We start from the raw sequence: 16974 nt of genomic DNA, 5'->3' as shown, positions 1-16974 counted from the left end.
TGCATAAAATATATATAGAATCTATAAGTCCCGCAGCTCTATGGAATCAGCACAGTCATGGCTAGAAGTGGGAACAACTCAAACATGTCTTTTGTGCATAATATAGAATGAATGAATGCTTTATTTCGGTTAAGAAAATAAAAATAAAATCATGTTTTTACAAAAGAATCCATCAGACAGCAACCGAGAAAGGAATAGGCTGAAGCCCCAAGGCTTATTTTTGCCTATTCTGTACCATCTTACATTACCTGAATAATTCACATCGTTACACACAACAACACAGTTATCATCATAAATCATAAAAAAGAACTATACATATTGAACTATTTGCATTTGTGTAAACAGCCTTCAGTTCGGTCAGATTTTCAGGGAATATTTGTCACGTGACCATTCATCCCGATCAATCATGGCTTCACAGTGTCAATATCTTTGGCGACGTATTAAATGAGACATGTAGAATAAAGTGATTTTGACAGAAATATCACAATTTTAAGCTTCATTTTGGTTACTTTTTCGAGCAGGTTTCATAAACCAATGATCCAATCACGGACTGTCAAAAAGTTCAAATTCTGACGTTAATGCCTGTTTTTATAGCTCCTCCTTGCGATAAACGGTGTAATCGATAAATGTATTTTGTGCAGAATAACACACGTAAAATGACATGTCTCATAAAAAAAGAAGAAATGCAAGTTGAATTTCTCTGGCGAATTATTATATATTTTTTTTAATTGGAATAAAATGGAAGTTATATATAAAAGTGCCCACAAGTGTCATGGATATTGGAAAAAATAAGTGTCTCCACATGCTATACATATTAAACAATTTAAATTTTTCCAGCCTCTCCTGTCCTCTCCTCTCAGCTCTGTGTAAACAGATTTTCGGTGATTGTCACGTGACCGTTAATATTTCTTTCTTTAATGCAGCCTATTATACCAGGAAAAGTCAACACTTTTACCACATTACGATATTCAAAATCTAAGAAGATATCTAGTCTCATACCATATCGATATATAATATCAATATATCGCCCAGCCCTAATAATAGTGAGTTAGAATAAAATAAATAAATTCCAGACTGAACTAAGCTCATTGCGATCAATTTTTGATAGACAATCCAAATAGTGACCCCCAAAGAGAGAATTATTGACCAAAATGAACATTTTTTTTCAAGATGTCTGTACTCAGCTGCACAGGCAACTAAAAGAGAGAAGGTCAAAGGGTTTTGAAGGTTGATACAAGTTGGTGAATTAATGTGTAGAGTGAGAGAGAGAGAGTGTAGAGTTCTTTACTTTGAATAAACACAAAGAGAAACTCTTTCACAAAAAGGAATAACAAGGTAATGAACATTTCACCTTCTAAACCCACAAAGAAACAATGTTATTTGAAAAGAGGAGGCTGAAGCAGTATTTAGTCACTGCGGAAATTTCACACACAAAACACATACAAAGACACACAAAACGACAACTAAGAGAGAAAAAACAACTTTAAGAATAAAAAAAAAAGAAAAATGCAAAGAGATAGAAATTCACAACAACTATGAAACAGGGCAAACATAAAAAAACACGAAACAACTACAAAGAGACACAAGATGACCATTAAGAGACACAAAACAACTGATATGGCACCAAAATAACTTCAAAGAGACACAAAATGACGACTTACTGGGGATTTCCACCGGACGCGTTACTGCAGCAGCACGTCTCCACATCGTTTTTGCTGCGTCTTGTCAATTCACACCGGACGCGTTACTGCAGCAGCACGTCAGTTTAGCGAGCCGGCCGTATACACGCCAGATGACGAGATCACGCGATAATCCTGACCATACGGGAGACCGCAAGCTCCCGTGATAAACTTTAAACTCTATTTATACAGTCTATGGATAAACTGTGTGTATAAAGTAAACAACAACAACAAAAACCAACTTACTTTGCTTCTCTGAGGTGAAAGATATGTTGATCTGACCATCTATCCTTATAAAAACAATATGTTATGTCATAAATGATTGTATGATGTTTCACTTCAACAATCAGTCTCTTGTCGTCCGTGTCGCCGATCCTCTGAGACCCTTTGATTGATTGATTGCCGATCTGGTGCCCCGGTCATAACATAACGTTGATGTGAAGTAGTTTTAGGCTGCATGAACTGCGTATTGTGTTTTATTTTGAAAGGGGCGGAAGTGTTTTACGCTGAATCTGAGTCGGACTTCCTGTCTGGTGCGATCTGCTCTGTTGAGATTCACGCGAGTTGGCAGCGTCTCGCGGAGAAATAGAAGTCCTACCTAATGCTCGCGTAGAGACGATGACGCGACGCTGCAGTAACGTTACGCTACGCGCCCGGTGGAAATGCTCTCATTGATTAGAGTGTTACCTATTTGCAACGTCATACGCGACGCTGACGTTACGCTGCAGTAACGCGCCCGGTGGAAATCAGGCTTTAGACACACAAAAACAACTACAAAGAGACACAAAACAACTACAAAGAAGAGACAGAATGATTACAAAGAGACACAAAATCACCACTAAGAGGAACACAACAACTACAAAGAGACACAAGACAACTACAAAGAGACCAAAAATAACTACAAAGAAAGATAATGACCACTAATAGATACAAAACAACTACAAATAGACACAAAACAACTACAAAGAGACACAAAACAACTACAAAGAGACACAAAACAACTACAAAGAAACACAAATCAACTATGATGGCACCAAAAGAACTACAAAGAGACACAGAACAACAAAACAAACCAAATTTCCACCTGGACTGAGCAACATATAATTGTAAGCCAACAATGAGAATATGTTCTGAACGCCGAACACTAAGTGCAGCAAAGAAAGAAACAGATTCTGAAATAAAACAACGACAAGGGCAGATGTGGCTTGTGGGCTGCGTGCTGCGCTGCCCACCTCGGGTCCAGGCTCTCCAAAAAACTCTGCAGAAAGGTATTACATTAAAGCTTGTAGCCGGGCCTTTTGTGTAACGGTACAATGCATTAGTGCAAGCTGCGATACCTCGAGCACTAGGTGGGTACACAGGTCCCCAGAGGGTTACATAAACAACATGCACAGAGCTTTGACGCCAGCATCCCATTTTATCAGTTGGAGCGGAGAGAAGGTACACGTGTGTGTGTGTGTGTGTGTGTGAATTTTACATCACTGTGGCGGGGAGGTTAACCTGATTCCCGAGGCCTTTTTCAACCACACAAACAGTACACACACAGCCATGGACACACACTCACCAAAGGAAAGGATGGAGGTAATAATAACATGAAGGCGGTTAAAGACACGATTCTGGAAGCAAACGTCCTGTTAGAGATGGACGACAAGGATGGAAGGAGGAAGAATAAACACAAAGTATGTTTTCTTTAAAAAGTTGTCCAAAATATTAGTTTATCATAGAAAGAAACTGTTAAAAAGGGCATTATCGGTGGAAAATGAACTTTCCAACAGCCATTGAAGGGATCATAGGTTCCCAAAGTTACGTTAGAAAAAGTAACCAAAGCAAAGTATAAAATGGTGATATTTCTGTCAAAATCACTTTATCCTACATGTCTTGTTTAAAACGTCTTCAAAAATAAAAAATTGTAATAGTTAGATCCTGTTAAAAACATTAAATTCTGCTCCTCAGTGACACTGTGAAGCCAGTCTACTAAGAAATGGTCATGTGACAAATACAATGAAAATCTGTTTGCACAGAGCTGAGAGGAGAGGACAGGAGAACAGCAAAAAGCACCCTGAAACAGCTGGAGTTTCAGAGAGTTAAAGTGTATTTCACCACCTTCCAAATTCATTCACCAACCCAAAACCTCCTATAAAACATGTTCAAACACTCTTTCATTCAGTGCACAAGAATAAAATTTAGTCTACTTCAGGTTGCCACCCAAAAAAAATGATTGCTCTGAATCACCTCAACAACAAGTGTCTCATCAAGGCGCTTATGGCTCATCAAAGCAACTGTTACAGACCCCATACTTTCCACCTACGCCACAAGCTTCTTCATCACACACACACAAATCTCCATCATCATCCAAAGAGCAGATGAAGCAGCACAAATACACCAGACCCCCCAACGGGCACTGCCAGCTTCTCCTCAGCGCCACAGGCTGAGCCCTCGTCTGTCGCTTGACAAAAACAGTAACTGGACCAAAAAGTTAACACACCCACACGCACAGTTTATAGCAGTTGGGGAGTTTTCAAGTCTTGTTTTCAATTTTAATTAAAATTTTTATCAAAGAGACACAAAACAACTACAAAGAGACACAAATTGTCCACAAAGAGACACAAAACAACTACAAAGAGACACGAAACAACTAAAAAGAGACACACAATTACCACAAAGAGACACAAAACAACTACAAAGAGACACAAAATGACCATAAAGAGACCTGTTATGCCTCTTCTTATTTTCATACATGTATATAGATATATAGTGTCACAATGTTGGATGATTTAAACAAATTTCCAAATAACGCGGTACACATATGTAAAACTTATCCGTGAGTAAAAACCCTTTAATAAGCACAAAGCCAGCAGATTTTGGGCTTTTTTGCCTAAAAAAACCCAACTAAAACCACTCAAATATCAAATATCAAAACAGTTGCAGATTAATTTACTGTCGAACTAATTGGATAATCTATTCATCATTGCAGCTCTATTCTTGGTGATCAAGCCATTAAAATCTCAGATGCTGGAGTTTCCCACGTGCACCTGAATGCACCACATACTGTCAGTGAGAGAAATAACTGGAAACTGGCGGCTGCGTGGAAGTTGGTGCAGGAAACTGACCTGGATGGTAAAGTAATCGAGTGTGAGGATGTGTGCAGATGCAGCAGAGAACAACATGTGAAATGTATTGAGGGACTCGGGGGGGCGTTCACTGAGCAGCTGACCGCATTCAGTCTCGTGATGTTTGCTGCTCGACGCAGGAAGTGGCGGAGAGCTTGAAAAACAGTTGGATGCAGGGACATTTTCACAGTCAATTTGATGATTAAAAGCTGATGTGAGCGAGAGAGACAGGGAGGCAGCAACAACACTCAGAGGTGACCTGCAACACCTGAAACACACACACACACACACACACACACACACACATACACACACACACACACACACACTGCAGCACTGTATTCAACTCCTTCCTGTTTCAATCGAATCAACTCTTATCAAATCCAATCAGACCCACTGAGGCGCTTCATTTTGGAGTTGAGCAGCAGAGTAGATTATGCACACAGACGCGAGGGAATGGCCTGAATCAAAGTGTACTGTATATGTGTGTGCGTGCGTGCAAAACTATGTGTGTCCACGTGTTTGTGCATGTGTGCACTTCAGCCCATCTGCATTGTTGCTGTGTGTGTGTGGCTCCATCCGTCTGTGTAGGCTTAGGTGTACAGCGTGTGTGTCACACAGATTGGGCTTATGAAACACTTCCACAGCTGTGTGTCGAAGCAGGCAACACCCCCCGTTACTCCCTCTCTCCATTCAAATCAACACAGAAACAAACTAAAGTCAAACCCTTTTATATCCACACAATCAGGGATGGATTAAAGAGATAGCCTAATGGGGCTCAAACAACAACAAGAGACACCTAACCCGAACAAGTTCAAAGAGACACAAAACAACTAAAAAGGGACACACAATTACCACAAAATACACAAAACAACTACAATGTGAACAAGAGAACTTCAAAGAGACACAAAATGACCACTAAGAGATATAAAACAACCACAAAAAGCTGCAAAGAGACACAAAGAGATTATGAAATGGAGCAAAAAAATAAATAAAAGGTAATCACTACAGAGACAAAACAACTACGAAAGAGAAACAATATAACTAAAAAGGGCCAAAACACCACAGGTAAAAATCTAACCCAAAAAAAATCAACAAAACAATTAAGAAATAAAACAAAACAACTACAAAAGAGGCCGTAAATGACCACAAAGACACACAAAACAACTACAGAGTGACATACATTCACCAGGAAAAGATATAAAACAACTTCACAGAGGCACAAAAGGACCATACAGACATACAAAACATCTAAAAAGAGACATAATGATCACAGAAGCTAAAAACAACTACAAAGACACATAAGACAACTACAAAGATACCCAGGACAACTACAAAGAGTCACAAAATGATCACAAATTAACAACAAAGACACCACAAAATGACAAAATGACCACAAGGAGAGACAAAACAACTACACAGCAACATTGATTCACAAAAAAGAGACTAAAAACAACTACAAAGACACACAGAACAACTACAAAAAGACACAGGACAACTACAAAGACACATAGAGCAACTACAAGGAGACACAACAACTACAAAGAGACACAGAACAACTACAAAGATTCCCAAGACTACTACAAAAAGGAAACTACAAAGTGACATGAAATTGCGACAAAGTGTCACAAAACCACAGAGAGATCTGTTTCGACTACAACAACAAGAAGACACACAAAACAGCTACAACAGAGACTAAACAACTATAAAGCCTGTGTGTTTCGCCCCTGTGTGTTAGAGGAGGTGGACTGTTTTGCATGTCTGTGTCGTGTCATGATCCGCCCATGCAGTAGATGTGTTGCTGCTTCAACACACAAGAGGAAATTTGAAAACTCTGCAGCCTGATATATTTGCATGGATTCAAACACAACACAGAGCAGATAAACGGCATCAGAAGCAGAAGCAGGTTTTTTTTAAAAAGGATCTTTTTGCTGGTGTGGGCGTCACTTGTAGCGCAGCAACCGAGCGACCACGCAGCCGAGCAGCAGTTGCTGGAGGGATTAAAGCTGTGTTGTTTTTTTACATGTCCATGTGGCTGCAGCCAGAGGGAGAAAGGCTTAACCTTTGTGGCATTGGGGGAATTTAAAATAAATCACTGCACATGCTTCAGATACACAAACACTGTAACAAGGTAAATCTCTCCTTCAGAGTATCTAGAATAAAAAGAAATCCGTGACAGGGAATAAAAACTGATTATAACTGGTGATGTAACTTGACATGTGGACTTCCCCTTTAAGGCATTACTTCCTGTTTGCAGAGCATCCAGTGCAACACATTTATAAACACAATGGGGGCGGAAAGCTTAGCTCTGGTGCTGGTTTCACTCATGGCCCGGTCCTACTCTGTCCTGTTGGCAGTATCACTTCCTGTGACCCCGATGACTGAGCCATCAGGATCAGGTTTCCTATCCTGTTTCACCGGATGTACGATGTGAGTGTTAAGGCTGTAAAAGAAGCTCAATCTTCCAAACCAAGTCAGGACTTATGACATCCACACAAACAAGGATAGATTACTGAGTGAGACTAACGGGGGCACAAAGTGTCTGGGTCCCTTTACCCTAACAACTACAAAGAGACACAAAACAACTACAAAGAGACACACAAAAACTACAAAGAGACACAAAACAACTTCAAAAAACACAAAATGACCAATACGAGGAACAAAACAACTCAAAGAGACACAAAACAACAACAAAGGGACAAAGATAACTTGACACGAAGCCACAAAATGACCACAAAGAGACACAAAACAACTTCAGAGAGACAAAATAACCACAAAGAGACAAAATAACCACAAAGAGACACAAAACAACTACAAAGACACCAAGATAACTTGACACAAAGCCACAAAATGACCACTTAGAGACACAAAACAACTTCAAAGAGACACAGGATGACCAGTAAGAGACACCAAACAACTACAAAGAGACACAAAACGACAAAAATGCAAAAGAGAAGCTACAAAGAGACACAAAGCGATTCACAACAGCTATGAAAAGTGGCGAAAAATAAGTATTAAGCAATTGAATAATACTGTATATATATAAAATAAGTAATTAACTCTTTTACGGCATTTGCACAAAACAAGAAAAAACTGTAAAATCGCACAAAATTTCTGGATAATATTTTATTTTATTTTCATTGGGTAGTTGTTTACTTTCAAAAACTTTTTCCCATTGATAAATAAATAAATAAAAAGTGGCATCTGCTCCAACAGAGTAATCTGTAAATGGAAACCTCGAACAGACCCGAGGAAAGCGGGCAGCAGCGGAGGATGATTTAAAGCGGACGTCCGTGGAGCAGCTTGCAGTGATGTAACACAGCGTAATGACACTGAGCCTCGGTAACTCAAAGCTTCCTGAGAGGCGGCACACACATGGTGAAAGTAAACAAACGCGCAGCAGGAGGCGGGACGAGGAAACAAAAGGCAGGAGCCGTCTGACAGCCACATATCTGTCCTCTGGAAGAGATCCTCTCAGGCTGAAAAACACTGTTTGTTTTCATGATATCTGAGTCCCCACTCCGACACCACACACACCTGTGTTGGTTCTCTTCAGCATGGTGTGATCTTAATTACCCGGTGTGCTGTGTTGTCGGATCAGGCTTCGTTAAATATTGGATGTCGGCCTGTGAAGGTTAACCCAGGTCTCATGATGATGTAAAGGCTTCTTAGAACACTCAATACAAACCCTGCATCGATCGGCACCACGCACATGTCAAGTACACGTTAAATATGAAGCTGCAGGAGGAAATTAGATTAGCTCGGCATAACGACTGAAAACTAAGTGAAACAGGTAGTCTTGCTCCGTCCAGAATCCACCTTCCTGCATCTTGAACACTCATGAATAAACACATTTGCTAACTGGGTTAACACCGGAAACCTTAGATATAAATTTACAGTGAAATCTGAACAGTATTCGATTGTATTGATGTCATACGGTGGTATACTGTATACATTACAAAAATATGTGATTACAGCATTTTAAGAGCATGCCATTCTATTCTGTAAATTATTTTAAAATAATGCACATAATGGTTCTATTTCTCATTAAGTGCAATGCCATTTATGTCCCTTTGTAGTTGATTTCTGTCTCTTTGTGGTTGTTTTGTGTCCCTATGTAGTTGTTTTGTGTCTCTTTGTAGTTGTTTTATGTCTCTTTGAAGTTGTTTTATGTCTCTTTGTGGTTGTTTTGTGTCGATATGTAGTTGTTTTGTGTCCCTTTGTGGTAATTTTTTGTCTCTTTGTAGTTGTTCTGTGTCTCTCTGTGGTCGTATATTTGTCTATTTGTAGTTGTTTGTGTCTCTTTGTAGTTGTTTTGTTTCTGTTTGTGGTCGTTTTGTGTCTCTTTGTAGTTGTTTTGTGTCTCTCAGTGGTCATTTTGTGTCTCTTTGTAGTCCTTTTGTGTCTCTTTGAAGTTGTTTTATGTCTCTTTGTGGTTGTTTTGTGTCGATATGTAGTTGTTTTGTGTCCCTTTGTGGTAATTTTTTGTCTCTTTGTAGTTGTTCTGTGTCTCTCTGTGGTCGTATTTTTGTCAGTTTGTAGTTGTTTTGTGTCTGTTTGTGCTCATTTTGTGTCTCTTTGTAGTCGTTTTTTGTCTCTTTGTAGTCGTTAGGATAAGGGACCCTGATCTTTTTTTTTTAAAATAATGTACTGTCACTTAACTCTGAACAGCATTGTGTTATAAATGTATAATACAGTAATACACAGCAAATGTATTTCTTGTAATACACTGTATTTATGATACACTGCTGTCAGTTAATTATTGTAAATTTACACTGAAAAGTTTTACAGTGTATTGTTAATATTCAGTAATCTACTGAACAAACTGTGAACAGAATATATAGTAAGATGTAATCAATACATTTCTAAAATACAATAAGAAGGTGTAGCACTAAATTTACAGTGAAAAGTTTTGCAGTGTCTTCATGTTTTACAGGTGGATGTGTGATGGTATATTTACTCGAGTCCTGTAATCAGTTAAAAGGTGAAGTCAGTGAGCCAGTCGCGGCTGTTTCCCACCATCTGTGTTTAATTTTTGATACCAAATGAAACCAAAAAGGGAAGAAGAGAGGAAACAGATCAGATGTTGATGAGTCATTTTTCACTGGGTTAAGTTTCCATTCTGCATTTCCTGTGGCTGCAGAAGTGACTGAATACAACACCAGACTTTCACATTCGACCTACACTGTAAAAAAAAAAAAGAAAAAAAAAGTTGCCAAACACTTCTTGTCAAATAACAGTAAATATCTAGAAGTTATATAACATATACGTTTTAAATATATATATATATATATATCTGTAGCATAACAAAAGAGTTTTTTTAATTTATCATGATGATGCCTTTTTACAGTTTTTTTACATTACATTTAAAGTTTAACTATATAAAAAACAGAACATATGATCCATATTTTTTGTATTTTTTTACATACAATTTCATGTAATTTAGCATACAGATTTCAATGACAATTTTATGGTTAAAATTTGAAATAAAAATAATTTCCTTTTTTTTAAAATGGCATTTGCAATTAATGTAGAAAAAAAATACAGTAAATTTCAACTTTTCTGTTTTGTTTTACAGTGTAGTTAACTTTCAAAACTTGTAATTGTGGAGCAAAAAAAAATTGTATTAAAAGTAATTTTCTCTTTTTTGGCAATTGCATTTAATGTAGAAAACAAAACAAAAAACAAACTGTAAAATAATATATTTCTGTAAAATATGTTTTATATCTTTCACTTTTTTTTTTTTTTTACTGAAAGAAAAGTTATTAACTTTGTTGTGGCATTTGCACTTGCACAAAGAAGAAAATGTAAAATAATAAAGTACATTTCTAGAAAATATCTTTTTATTATTCATTTTTTACAGTGTAAAGTTGAGAGTGTATTTCTGGGTTTCAGTTTGTGTAAAACAGACGCTCCTGCTCACATTAAAAAAAAAAAAAAAAAAACAGGAAAAAAGAAGCTATACTTGAACTGATCGAGTCTATCATGTTGTTTGTTGTCTGTAATAATAACCAGCGTGAAAAAATCCATGCGAAAGAAAAAGAAAAAACAACATGTTTTTCTTCTGTTTTGATTCCTCAAGTTACACCAGTTTAACGCTGAGCTTCCCGAAAAACTGTGTTTGACTCAGCGCCTGTAAACAGTCAACCACAAACATTCCCCTGGCGGCGGCGGCGGCGGCGAGGGGACAACCGACACCACCGACACACACAGAGAGGAAGTGAACCTGAGAGAGGAAGCACATTTCTGCTGCGCTGTCCAGTTTTTTCCTTTCTGTCCGAGAAGACAGATCGATACCTATCAGAGAGGAGACCGTCTCCCAAAAAGCTGAGTCAAGGCACACACACACTCTTTTCCTTGTATACTTATGAGGACCCAAGTTTCAAAGCAACACAGGCTGAACCCCCATAGCACTAACCTTAAACCAAATCTCATATTGTCCTGAACCCTCTGAACCCCAACAAGCCGTTTCAGGACGTTATTTTGCTCTTTTTACATTTTACTTTTATTTCACTGCAACATATAAAATATATATAAAACCTATAAAACCCCAAAGTTCTGCAGCTCTATGGCATCAGCACAATCATGACTAAAGGTGGGAACAACTCAAACATGTCTTTGTGCAGAAAAACACAGTTATAATGACATAAATCATAAAAAAAAGAAAAACCATAAGTTGAAATTTTCCCAAATTGGAATAAAATGGAATTTATATAAAACACTTTTCCAAGTGAACACAATCGCCATGCATATTGGAAAAATAAATTGTGTCTCCACATGCTTTATATATTGAACTATTAGCATTTTTATAACCTCTCTGTCCTCTCCCCTCAGCTCTGTGTAAACAGATTTTCAGTGAATATTTGTCATGTGACCGTTCGTCTCAGCAGAATCAATCATGGCTTCACAGTGTCTCTGAGGAGCAGAATTTAATGTTTTAACAGGATGTAGTTAGTACAAACACTTTATTTTTAGCTGAATTTTAAATGAGACGTGTAGAATAAAGTGAATTTGAGAGAAATATCACAATTTGAACCTTCGTTTTGGTCACATTTTCTAACATAAACTTAGAGAAACTATGATCCGTTTAAGGACTGTCGGAAAGTTAAAATGATGATAATGCCTGTTTTTTCAGGTTCTAGCTAGGATAAACAGTGTATTTTTGCTAACCTTTTAAAAGAAAACATATATATTGTGGGATTGTGAGGTTCACAGGGTTAAACCCCCCCTCTTTAAACAATGTCCTCATAAATAATGTCCTCCCTTTACTTTTGTTGCACTTTATAAAACTCGACTTGACTCTTATTTACTACAACTACAGCAGTTGCTGGTTCAATAAAATAAAGTTGACCCCATTCTGCTGTGGTGGGATTGTTTCATAGCTTGTATAAAAAAAAAAAAACGTGCACATTGTGGAGGGATAATATGATTGGAATGCAGCCTCACAGGAAACGAAGGGACAGCTGTCCTGCTGTACAAGTGTCACACGCTCTGAAGTCATTGTGAGCAGAATGTGGATGTGTGTACTGTACATGTGTGTCTCATGGGGTCAGGATGCAACAGAGGGACACTGAAACCATTAGAGCAGGAAGTCAGTCAATCAACTGTTTAACCCCCTGGGCTCTGAGCCTATTTTGGCCATTTTTGAATACTTTTGATTTTCCCCTTCATGTACCACATAAAAACATGTTTACTATACCCATATTTGGTATCCATTTTTTTCTTCACCTATATGATCTGACAGTTATTTTCTCACTTTAACCTACTTGATCAACATATTGAGCCCAAAAATCATGAAATCCGAGTTGAAAAACTATACTATTTACTACAATAAAAACCACAAATATGCTCAATCAACTGTTTTGCAACTTGAAAATGTAAACATAGGATACAAATATGAACATATAAAAAGGTAAAACACACCCCAATCCAACACACACACACACGCACAGGCACACATACACACACACATACACATACACACATACAAACACACACACACACACACTGATCCAACACACACAAAGCCCAATCCAACACACACACACACACACACACACACACACACACACACACACACACACACACCAATCCAACACACACACACACACACACACACACACACACACAAACACACACCCCAATCCAACACACTACACACACACACCCCAAGCCGACACACACACACACACACACACACACACACCAATCCAACACACTACACACACACACACACACACACACACACACCCCAAGCCGACACACACACACACACACACACACACCCCAAGCCGACACAACACACACACACACACACACACACACACACACACACACACACACACACACACACACACAGTGTTGGCAGGCCAGACACATCCATTCATAAAAAGACCCGCCCCTTCCCCATCCGCTCACACACACTCATAAACACACACACACACACACAGCCATCCGGGACGGTCACAGGTGGCCGCCAGCAGTTTATTACCGCCTCTTTCCTCACAGATACACATAATATCACTCAGAAAAAACATCCTGGAAACACATACAGGCCAGTATTACAGAAACAAATCAAGTTACTGGGATTCAACTGGAAAACACTGATAACATCACAAAGTCAGGTTTCAGTGGGAGAACCATCAGAATATTAAGCTGGGAGGTAATGAAGAGGACACCGAAAAGCCTCAGGCGACACTAAACCCAATCCAATTAGTTTAATCAATGGTGTGTTAAAGCCCTCAAGAGAGAGTGGGAAATTCACCAATTTGACAATGAACAGTCAAGTTCATGACTGTCAAGAAACGGCACATTAGTGCATGTTCTATGGAAATAAAATAGGTTTTTGTTTTAAAATTTGTTGATTTTATGTTTAATTTTTCAAGCAATTTTTTGGCCAAATCTTTTTACAGCGATAACAGGACGAATGTGTTCAAAATAAATACCACAAATGCCCCATTTCTTTAACTTTTTAGCACAATAGGGCCATGAACGCCCCAGTCCTGTAGCTTTTTGTTTTAAAATGTTGATTTTTCTTTAAATTATTTGGTCACACATCAATCTGTCCTTCCACAGTGCCCGCCCCCCCAAAGAAGTAATTTTTTTTTATATCCAACGCCCAAATCCCTGAACGCCCCATTTCTTCAGCCTTTCTCACAACTTACTCTTAACTTAATTACAACAGGTTTTTCTTTTAAAATGTTGATTTAGGCATTTTTTAAGTCAAATCTTGCCACAGCAATAACAGGAAGAATGTTTTCTTTCACAGCCCAAAAATTAGTTTAATCAATTATATCTCCATAAGTGCCCTGAACGCCCCATTTCCAGAACTTTTCAGCCCCATTTGTTGCAGGAAAACTACATTTTACAGGCGGACTGTGAACACAGCCATCATGTAACGGCATGCGAGGACAGAAACGACCCATATCCATGAATGGAGGAGGCTGCACTGTCCGATTAATGAACTACAGAAGGAGGATTTAGTCTTAAAGCAATAGCCTCCTCAAAAGAAAGCAGTTTGCGTGAGAGAAACGCCACAGAAAAAAAGATGTACTCACCCCAAACGCAGCAAATATGAGTCAGCTACAGACAGCGAGAGAGATGCGGGAGTCTGCGGGAAGATAATCTCCTCTGGATGTCACAGAAAGCAGCTCTGTGGGAATTTAATATTCGGCCTGATGAGAGACGTGCTGCAGGAAAAAAAAATCAAAAAAGCATAAAAAGTCCACTCCGTCAGTTCACTTTTGCGGTTTGGAGATGATGGCTTTGAGTCATCAGCGAGGAGGGAGGACGCGGCCGTGAAGGAGGCAGAGCTGTCAGTCACTGTTGGTAGAGAATAAAAGAGAAAAATGTTCGGTATGATCGAGATTCCGCTCAGTGTCCGTCTGCTGCTCCGTCCGCTGCTCAGTCACCGGCTGCTGAAACGTGGAAACGCCTTTTCCTCTCTCTCTCTCTCTCTCTCTCTCTCTCTCTCTCTCTCTCGCTCTCTCTCTCTCTCTCTCGGTCACGGTTAAGCACGCTGTCTGATTCGTCCAGAGATCGTCTATTGAGAAGTAACATCTCACTCTGTCAGCAAAAACGCTCACCGGATGAATGAATGAACAGATATTATATATTTCAAATTACCTCATGTGCATGTCGTAAATTAGGTAACTTAAGTAACTGAAGGATAATTATGAGCCGATTGTTTTCAGACTAAATTGTAAAAAACAAACAAACAAAAAAAAACGTAAAGAAAATCGTAAAACATTTACCATCAAATAACAGTAAACAACCGTAAATTATTTCACAGATACATTTTTTTTTTTACTTTAAAATGACGGTAAGTGTTTTCAGACAGTCAAACCCCCAAATCCAAAGTGACTGAAGGATAATTATGAGGCCAAATGTTTTCAGACTGCACTGTAAAAAAAAAAAAAATCTGAAAAAAAAAGGTAAAAAGTCCCTTGTAAATAATTGTTAAAAACTGTAACTTATTTAACTGAAAATTGATTTGAAAAAATATGCATAATATACAGTAAATAGCCAGCCTCGTGTGGCCAGTCGAGGAACTGCAGCATTCTGCACTTCAGCATAATATCAGAAATCTACTGATATAATCAACTGGATAAGATGCCGCAGCCAGTCAAACGTCACCCTAAAAATAATAAATTTTAGAGTTATCGTCATTTTCATTCAGTCATTTTCCAGTGAGACCATATGACATAATCAAAACCTAGTATGGTAATTGGGATGTAGCCACAGTTTTAGACCTATTATGCAGTTCCAAAAAAACTTTTTTCTAAGTGGAACAGGGCCCTGAACGCCCCATTTCTTTGACTAGTTTATACAAATATAACAGGTTTTTATGTTTAATTTTTAAGATTTTTTCGGGGGAAATCGGTAAAAACCTAATCAAATATTTTACAGCAATAACAGGAAGAATGTGTCCAAAAAAATAAATAAATGCAAATTTGTGTATCCATAAGGGCCCTGAACGCCCCATTTCTTTAACTATTCACATGACCAACTTGTTTACACAAATACCATAGGTTTCTTTCTTTTCTTTTCTTTTGAAATATGTTGATTTTTAGCTTAATTTTAAAGCTAGCTTTGGTTAAATCTCGTAACAGCGATGACAGGAAGAATGTGACCTTACATAGTCAAAAAATATCTTGAAATTTTTATGTCCAACAGGGCCATGAACGCCCCATTTCTTTCCCACTTGTCTCTCTCAAAAAAACAACAGGATTTTATTTATTTTTTTATCCCGGGTTTTAGACGTATTATGTAGTTCATTCTGCACAGAGACGGCTAAACTGTGGATTAATCAAAGTGTTGTGTATCAAACCCAGCTGGTCTGTGATTGAAAGGGATTAATGGTAAGTACTGCCACCACCACATCAAATAATATATACGTTTGAAATGCTCACAAAAGATAAATTCAGAAACAAACAAACTAATAAAAAAGTGCACCATTAACAACTGCCAATAGACTTCAACTGATGTTTTACATGCATTAGTGTCTGCAGGTGCTGGAGCCTATCCCAGCATGCATTGGGAGAGACAAAAAGAAAAACACCTCTGAAGCAAACTTCAAAAGACTTTTTTTTAATGTGCCCTGACATTTGGTCCTCAGAAAAAAGAACAAAGTGAGAGCTCTTTCCGTCCTCCTGCCTCCTGATTCCGCTTTTTCTCAGACACTGGCACACACTCAGACACACAAACTTGCACACACACATTTTTCAAAGCTGATGTCACCGCGCTATCCGGTCTGCAAATCCCTCCTCCTGTTTCTTTCTCTCCATCACAACACGATCCAAAACACCACCACCACCACCACCCCAAACTCCAAGCCCAACTCCATTCTTCTGTAAAGTGACAGTGAGCCAACTGGAGCTGTGCTGCTGGGTGTTGATCCCTCAAATGAAGTTAAATCATCCATCAGTTTCTCTTGTCTGTCCTCATGAAAGAAAAAGTTGCCCTGCAGTACAATTAAAACGGATACAAGGGAGGCAAACAGGACATTTAGAAAAAAAAAAAATCTTACATGTGACTAACTCAGATTTCTAAGAGGTAAAACATGCAGCCTGCTATAAAAAAATGTTTCCTTCAAATAAACTATGATAAGAGCAGCACTTTCTTCCTTCTTACATCTTAACTTGTGTTGGTGTTTACTTACGAAATAAGCCACAAGATTTACAGTG

The 16974-nt window shown here is 38.4% G+C and overlaps 1 protein-coding gene across 1 annotated transcript in view; it reads right to left on the bottom strand.

The window, feature by feature from the left end:
* Positions 1–14715, bottom strand: part of LOC131989543 (astrocytic phosphoprotein PEA-15) — a 56910-nt gene extending 42195 nt beyond the window's left edge. The window contains exon 1 of the mRNA XM_059354780.1: positions 14347–14715. The gene's annotated coding sequence lies outside the window, so the exon portion shown is untranslated. The remainder of the gene's footprint in view (positions 1–14346) is intronic.
* Between the last annotated feature and the right edge of the window lie 2259 nt (positions 14716–16974).

This window comes from Centropristis striata, chromosome 17, assembly GCF_030273125.1.
Source record: "Centropristis striata isolate RG_2023a ecotype Rhode Island chromosome 17, C.striata_1.0, whole genome shotgun sequence".
Classification (NCBI taxonomy): Eukaryota; Metazoa; Chordata; class Actinopteri; order Perciformes; family Serranidae; genus Centropristis; species Centropristis striata.
The sequence above is the reverse complement of the archived record's forward strand: the minus strand, read 5'-3'. Positions and strand labels throughout refer to the sequence as shown.